Below are 8,123 nucleotides of genomic sequence, written 5' to 3' on the forward strand. Positions count from 1 at the left end.
TATAAGTTCATTCTCTGTTTCCAGTCTTTTAAACCTGCCTCTACTTAGCATGCATTTGGTTGTTTATCTTTGTAATTTAATTAAAAGCTTTTACATTTAATTTCCAATAGATTTTGTATAACTTTCCAATACTATAAAACACCGACAAGATTATCAATAGCTATTTGCTGAATTAAATTGAATTTGGAAATTTGATAATGTTTACAGGATGATATAAATGTGGAGAAAAACAAAATACCTCTTCCTTACAAGGCATTATTTTGTTTCTGGTTCACTTATGCCCTACTTTAACCATCCTTTTGTTGAAATTTCTTAGGGAATAAGTCAGGTATTGAAATAGCTGTTAGAAATATGTATACACACACATACATATTATATATATATATTTTTTTTCTTATATCTCAAGATGAATTTCAAGCTTAACTTTCTCCGTGAACCTTTTACTAATGCTGTCGTACCTTTCCTTCACTTCCAGAATTGACCTCCTTTGTGCTTGGTCATAGTCCTTGGTCATTGTCCTCATGGCTTGCTTATTTATTTATTTATTTATTCATAAAACATCTACTGCTTGAGGGTAGGGATTATACTTATTCATCTTTGTTTATGGGGAACTTGGAACTTAGTTTTTATGAAAAAAAAAATCTCTTCATTTAAAAGGATGGACAATTCTGTGGCAAACAGCCTATATATATTGTTGATCTTGCTCATGTCAGAGCTGCTTTAGGGATCAGAATCCAATCTCCGTCTCTACCAGGCCTTGAACTAGATGGCTCTGTAAATAGGACTTTTAATTTGAGGCTCTTGTTCAGGGTTTCTGATTATTTGGCCAAATTTCATATCTTTTATAGATATTTTGGTTGTTTTTGAAGGATGGTTTTTGGGGATAGGAAAATTTATATAGTCCCATGCATAGTCCAAACAGGTAATTATTATAAATCTGGCCTCATAGGGGAAACCAATATGCATATGGGATGATTCGTTTGAAAGAGTGATAGCCATCTTATAATATTCTTTTTCTTTTCTTTACTTTTACCTGATAGATTTTGATGCAAAGTCAAGTCTTAGATTCTTTTCTTACATTTTTCTTTTCCAAAAAAAAAAATAAAGTATTCTTTTCCTTTCTATCTCTGTGCTATGCACAAATATACATGATTTTTTAAGGCATACTTACTTCAGAAACCTTGTAAAATTTTTGGCTACTTATTAACTGTAAAGAAAACCTGTGTTTTTCTATAGTGAATTATTTGTATCAAACTAAAATGTAATGATTTTGCTATTTGAACAAGAAACTGCCTACTTTGAGTTAACTCTATAAACTGGTACCAATACAAATAATTAATACCTTAAATATAATTTCTTAAATCAAGCGACTTTTTAAAATAACTGTCACTCATTTTTATTTCTTATCTGTTTGTGATTGTTCTTCCAAATCATTATAAGAAGAGTCTTCGAAACAAAACTGAACTGCAAACTGTGTCTTTCAAAGCTTCACAAACCCACCTTTTTATTTCGTCTTGTGCTGTTATGTAAAATTTGCCCTAGCATTTTGCTCAGCAAGATGGCAATTATTAACAATATATTTCTCTAAACTGTTGCCGCAAAGCTATTATTCACGCAGGGTTACAACCGAGTTAATTTCGGAAGAGAGCTGTTCAAAGAGGCCCAGAACTGTGGTGCTTATGAACACTGCCTTTTCTCTTATTTCTAATTAGTGTGAAATGGTTCCAAACAGGAGTCAGCCCCGCGGAAGTCTGTGTAGCACAAAGCCAGCCTCGTTAACGGACACAGGGTACAGTTTTGTTTTGCTGAATAAATAACTGCGTCATAAAGCCTTTTCAAAAGGAACACAATCTGATTTACCACGCTCCTTAAATGTTGAACGTTGTTTATATGTCTCCAAGTCTTTTTTATTAAATTTTAAAAGGCTTATTATTATGACTCAGTATAGATGATATGTTTGCAATGTTCCCTACAGTAAAACTGTACACTTACCTAGTAATACGTTTTCCCCGTCTCTTTCTATTTTATAAATAAATTTTTATCTCTTGTTTTGGACGCCTGACGACCTTTCCGAATTTCACATTATGAAATTAATGTGAAATAATTTCGCTAGCAATGATTGTTATAAGAAAATCTATTTATCACCTTTTTTTAAAAAAAAATTGATTTATGTCGTACTACAGATTACTATTTTCTTCCGATAAAAATTCCCAACCCATATTGTTAGTAATTTGTATATATGTGTGTGTGTGTGTGTGTGTGTGTGTGTGTGTGTGTGTTTAAAATGGTATAAATATAACTTACAACTGGAGATATTTGCATTAGAGGAGTCAACCGGACAGTTAGATCTGATTGAGAATATAGCAGATTTCCTATTTGGTATTCACGACAGAAAAACCCAGATACCTGACTGTGCATTGCAAGACAAATCATACAAATCCAGGTCTTTCTTATGTTTGCCCTGGATCACTCAATACTGATGTGCAAAATTTCTGTTTCTTCTTGGAAAACCTAAACATCTTGCATTTTTTGCATCTTTCCAAAATGCATACTGTATTTTAAGTACACAAAGTGGAAGGTGCTGGATGAATGTTTTTTGAATAAATTTATGAGTGGATATCAGCAACACTGCTCTCCTCACTCAAAACAACATGAAAAGCTAAATATGCTTACATGATATGTGTATTATTGTATTATGTTTACTGTCTAACCATGGAATATAATGTATTGTTGTACTTTGAGATACAAAGATATTTTAGATTCAGATCAGAGAATACCTAAGAGATTTTAAAATCATAATCCCTTATTGCCTTGATGTTGAAATTGTGCATTCTTATTTAGATAAAAACCACAAAATTTAATTCTAAATGTTTTTCGTTTTAAAATCAGTGACAAGTGTACTTAACCAGTGAAATGCTAACTGCTATGGAGAGTAAGGCTCACTGAAGTGGTATGGATTTAGGAAAGAGTGCCCAAGAGAGTGGTCAGGTGAAAATGAGCATTCAGAAGTCAATGAGCAGGTTTAATGCTTTTATCCCCTCTTCTGATTTAACTTACTAGATCCTAAATTTGAAGATATTCTCTTTTTTAACATTTTTATTAGCATGATCATGATCTTTTCATAACTGTGTATTCACAAAATCAGAGGTGTTTTAAGGAGACAGATAAATGTATAGCTATAGGTGAAGTTGTAGAGAGATTATTTTAAGAGTATATATGTGTATATATATATATATATATACATACATACATATATTCATATGCTATGATTTGGAATATTGTTTAACATTAACTTGTGGTAATTATTATCCCTTAATAGTCTTTGGATATAGTTTATATATCCTGTGTTTCAGCTGTATGCACTGAGGAAAGAGACTAAATATTGCTTAAAGAACAGAGTATCAACAAAAACATGACCTGAGGGTTTTCCACCTTGCACACTGGTATTTCCCACAGCAAAATTTCTCAATTTCTGCAGTGTCTTGTTTCTCTGCCCCTGAAATCTCAGTAGCTTCAGCACTCTACTCAGAGAGCTAGAAAATAATTTCTTATTAAAATGTCACATTTAAAGATGAGAAAGTCAATTTTTAAAAAATACAAAAATTTACATGAATTAAATCTACATTAAAGAAAGCAAGTTGAAACTACTGACAAGGAGTAGTACATTCTTCCCAGAACTTAAGCTTTAATATATTTGACACTAGTGTCTCTACCACTTCAGGTAGATAACTCATCTTCTAACCTAACCAACTCTGCTTTCGTTGAAATAAGTTGAGTTGAATTTGCTGAGTTAGTCCATATATATACACTTACATACATACATATATGTTTTGACCAGGCTAGAAGACTTTTCTCATTTTTGTTTTTTGTTTAGTTTCCTGCCCCCTTGTGGAGTTTTATTATTGCTTCATTACTAAAACCAGTATGTAAAAGGGAAAACGAACAAGATCCAGTGTTTCTCTAGAATGTCTTTTTGAAACAGCAAAAGTAGAACAAATTAAGAATAAATCAAAGTTGGTGTTAAATAACCACACAGGAAGAAAAAAAAAAGTTCTTTTTACCTTCTGATTTTATCTTTCAGTAGTATTTTAGTTAGTTCTCAACACTGCCTGAATAATGTATAGAACATCTTTTTTCATGAAGCATACAGAATTTTTGCAGGACATCTATTTACTGAAGCTGAAATTAGGTGTCAATAAGTTATGACCTGTTGGTGATTTGGAAAAAAGAATAAAAGAACATGCAATTTGCTACTTCCTTTATGGCCCTGGGGTATACCTGGAGTATACCTTCTAGTAATGTGAAAGTGTTAATTTATTTAAATTTCACATTAAGAGGGCAATCCTGGGTGAAAGTCAAGCACTACATATCTTTAACACTGTCACAGTGGAGGGGTCATAGATGAAAGAAATGCAGTGAGAATTCACCACCTAATGCTCCTCCTTGTACTACAGGATTCCCTTACCTGTAGTTAGCCTAATTAAACTGGATAGGGGACTGTTCTTAATTGGTTCCCTGCTCTATTAAGTAATGCAGATTTTTTTCCTAGTTGTATAAGGTATCTTCCCTTTTTTGGTCATACTCTGTATACCTGGAACTTATTCATTTCTGCACTTCCATATTTATCTTTATTCACTTCCTTTGAAATTATGAATATCTTCATTTTTTATTACATTAAATGACACTATGATCCTATAATTTAGATGAAATTTATCTGAGTGAAAAACCCTGTTTAGATTATTTAATTTCCAAATTGTTTTATTGTTAAAGTTGTCAGTGATACTAATGGAGTTTTAATATTTATTGAGTGCCTGCTTTGAGCTACATATTATGCTGAGCATTTTCAGGTTCGTTTCTTCAGTTGGTCAATCTTATTTTTGATGTTGAGTAGTATGATCTTCATTTTAATCCCAAGATAAGACATACAGTATTAGATATTCAATATTTTAATCTGAGACTAGTCAACTTCACAAAATCCATTTACACCATGTTGTTTAAATATGACACATTATTAAAATATCTTTCCCACAATGGTCAAGCCAGAGATCCATACTGATCTAATGCAATCCATAAGTTTCTAATGAAAACAACAAGAAAAACTTCAAATCAATAACTTTTCAGTTTTATCACATTAAAAAAATAATGCACTTAAACTCATTCTTTTCATGTATGTTGTTTTGCATTTTTGTTGTTTTCATTAGAAATTGATTGCTGTTTTGATTTGTTGATTTTCTATTTCTTTGTCTTGCTTTTGTTTCTTTGTTTACATTTGGGAGCCCAAAGTATCTTTACACTCTGGCCTATAACCCAAATTTCTGATAAGCTTAATTTTAATATTTTTATTTTGTCCCCTACTCCCCTTCCCTCCTCCTTACTTTCTTCCTACTACCAGAAAACCTATGGTGATGACGCAAACCAATCACCTGCTTCAGGTATTGAGTTTTTATCAACTAAGATTAGAATCTGAATCTTCTCATTCTGGGATAACTGCTCAGTCTACCTAAACTGCTTTGTTTTGTGTTTTTAGTCACTTTGGTTTGGTTGTTAAAAATGTTTGTATGTTCTATTTATTTTTTCTAATGCAAAGATCTCTTTTATAAAATCAATTTAAATAGCACTGACAGTTGTTGTAGATCATAAACTGTCCTTTCATATAAATCCAAGTGTTCTAGCCTCAAACTTTAAAGAGATCCCTGCATTTTAATATCACTATGAGCCTTGAGAAAATTTAAGATTTAAAATTTTTAACTCTACGTGTTAAAGGACTCAAAATCTAGCAAGTAACATTCATTAACATTTTCTCTCTTACCTTTACAGAATGATGAAGACTGTTCTCAGTGGAGAAATTCATCTGTTCTCAAATGTTCTGATATTTTTTCATAATGGAACATTTCCGTTTTGGCTATAAAACAAGTGAAAATTTCAGATTGCAGCAATAAACTTCTGTCTGTCAAAATTTAAAAGACTAATACATATCTGCATAAGTCGGTACCCTCCTTGGTAATTATTCCATAAGGTCAAAACTCATAACTGGTGTGATGTACAGTGCTGTTGCCTGGCTTAGCTGGTTATGAAGCTAGTGTAAAAGTGCTACAGGAGAAAAATGTAAATTCAGGACTCAGGTCACTTTCCATATTTTTTCACTAGCTTAAAGAAATTTTTAAAGATAACTTCAGAGGACTTTTCCAATACATTGATTGTGCAATAACACTATATTATTACGAATGGCTACTGTTGTAAACAGAAAAGCAATACTTTGGTATTTGAGCAAAAGAATGGCATCTGATCTTATCATATCATAATATTAATAATTAAAATTTCAGGAAGGTTGGCAAGTGAATTCACCTGTTATATTTTTAAAAGTCTATTGCATGACTTCAAAATTGAAGTCATCGAACAAAAGTGCTGTCATTTACAACAGATGTGCAAACATCTCAATATAGCTGCTGCTTCTTAAGGCCTACTGGTTTTAAATATGTGATATTCTAGATAAATTTAATATTCACAAAAGATCCTTTTCAATGAGTTCTTAGTAATGAACTGACATTTTTTTTTATTTTTTAGTGTTTATAATAATAAAATAGCAAAACTCCACTGATATAATTGTTGTTTTCTCTTTCAAAGTATTTTTTTTTAAGCATAGAACTTTTTTTCCCTTCTAATTCCTGCAACCTGACCCCTTAACTAATCTGCACATTGCTTATTCAAGCTCATCATTTGGTAAACTGATTACTTGTTGTACATACTTGCTATTTCCTTTAGTTTCCTACACGGCAACAAGCATATTTTGCATATGTGTTTCCATCACAGACAAGAAACTGTTTATCTTGAAAATACTATTTATCTTAAAGATGCAGGTGCCCAGAACAGAAACACACTGAATTGTTTTAGGCCATTGAGTGGACTATGGTTATGAAAGTATTTTCATGTGTTTCCTAGGTTAAACTGAGAAATAACATTTCATTTTCAATTGGCATAAGAAGGAAATAAGACCAAACTTCAAAAAAAAAACAATTAATGCACAAATATTAAGAATAACTGGAGCATTACAAATATAATATAAAAATACTATAATAATTGCAATCAATATTTGAATATTTACAATGTGGTAAGCATTTTCTGAAGGGTTTTATCAATTTTCCATATTAACTTCTTACAACTATGAAAAAAGTACATTATAATACAGATTCTACATGAAGAAGCTGGTTTTGATTGAAGGTAGTGGTATGACCTGAATGTCTGTGTCCCCTCAAAATTCATGTTGATACCCAGTGTGATGGTATTATGAGAGTAGAGCCCTCGTGAATGGGATTAGTATCAAGAGACCTCACAGAGCTCCCTAGTCCCATTCACTATGTGAAGACACAGAAATAAAGTGCTGGCTATGAACCAAAAAGTGAGCTCTCATCAGAATACAACCATGCTAGTACTTTGAGCTTGAACTTCCCAGAACCCAGAAATGTGAGAGATAAATTTCTGTTGTTTATAAGGCACCCTGTCTGTAGTATCTTGTTGTAGATCCCCAAACAGACTAAGACATGTAGCTCTCCCAATAATCATTACCTAGTAAGTTACTGCTTGGATGAGATGATTAGATAACATCATGGACTCAATGGACATGAATCTGAGCAAACTGTAGGAGATAGTGAATGACAGGGAAGCCTGGCATGCTGCAGTTCATGGGGTTGCAAGAAGCTGGACATGACTTAGCGACTGAACAACAGTAAGTTACTGAGATGGAATGGGAATGAGTCAGTAGGTTCAGAGCTTATCTGACTAATGATCATGCTCTCTTCATACAAAGGGATAGGAATATCTTCACTGTTCTAAAATATACATGTGTATTTAAGTAGTTATTTACTAATTACTTTTAACAGTATTTTATAGATAAGAAAACTTCTGCATGAGAAGATTAAGTAACTTGCTCTATCTAATCTACACAGCTCTAAAATGAGAAGAAAACTAGGAGTTATGCTCCTTAGCAGTTCATGAGCACTCCCTCCTCTATTAAAATCTAAGTTCTTCAAATATTAAGTTAGTACTTATTACAAGTTAAGAACTATGTTGAGCAAACCCTTTAAAATCATTTAGGCAGAGTTTTTTGTTTTGTTTTGTTTTGGTGG

Source organism: Capricornis sumatraensis, chromosome 6 (assembly GCF_032405125.1).
Source record: "Capricornis sumatraensis isolate serow.1 chromosome 6, serow.2, whole genome shotgun sequence".
In the NCBI taxonomy this organism is placed as follows: domain Eukaryota; kingdom Metazoa; phylum Chordata; class Mammalia; order Artiodactyla; family Bovidae; genus Capricornis; species Capricornis sumatraensis.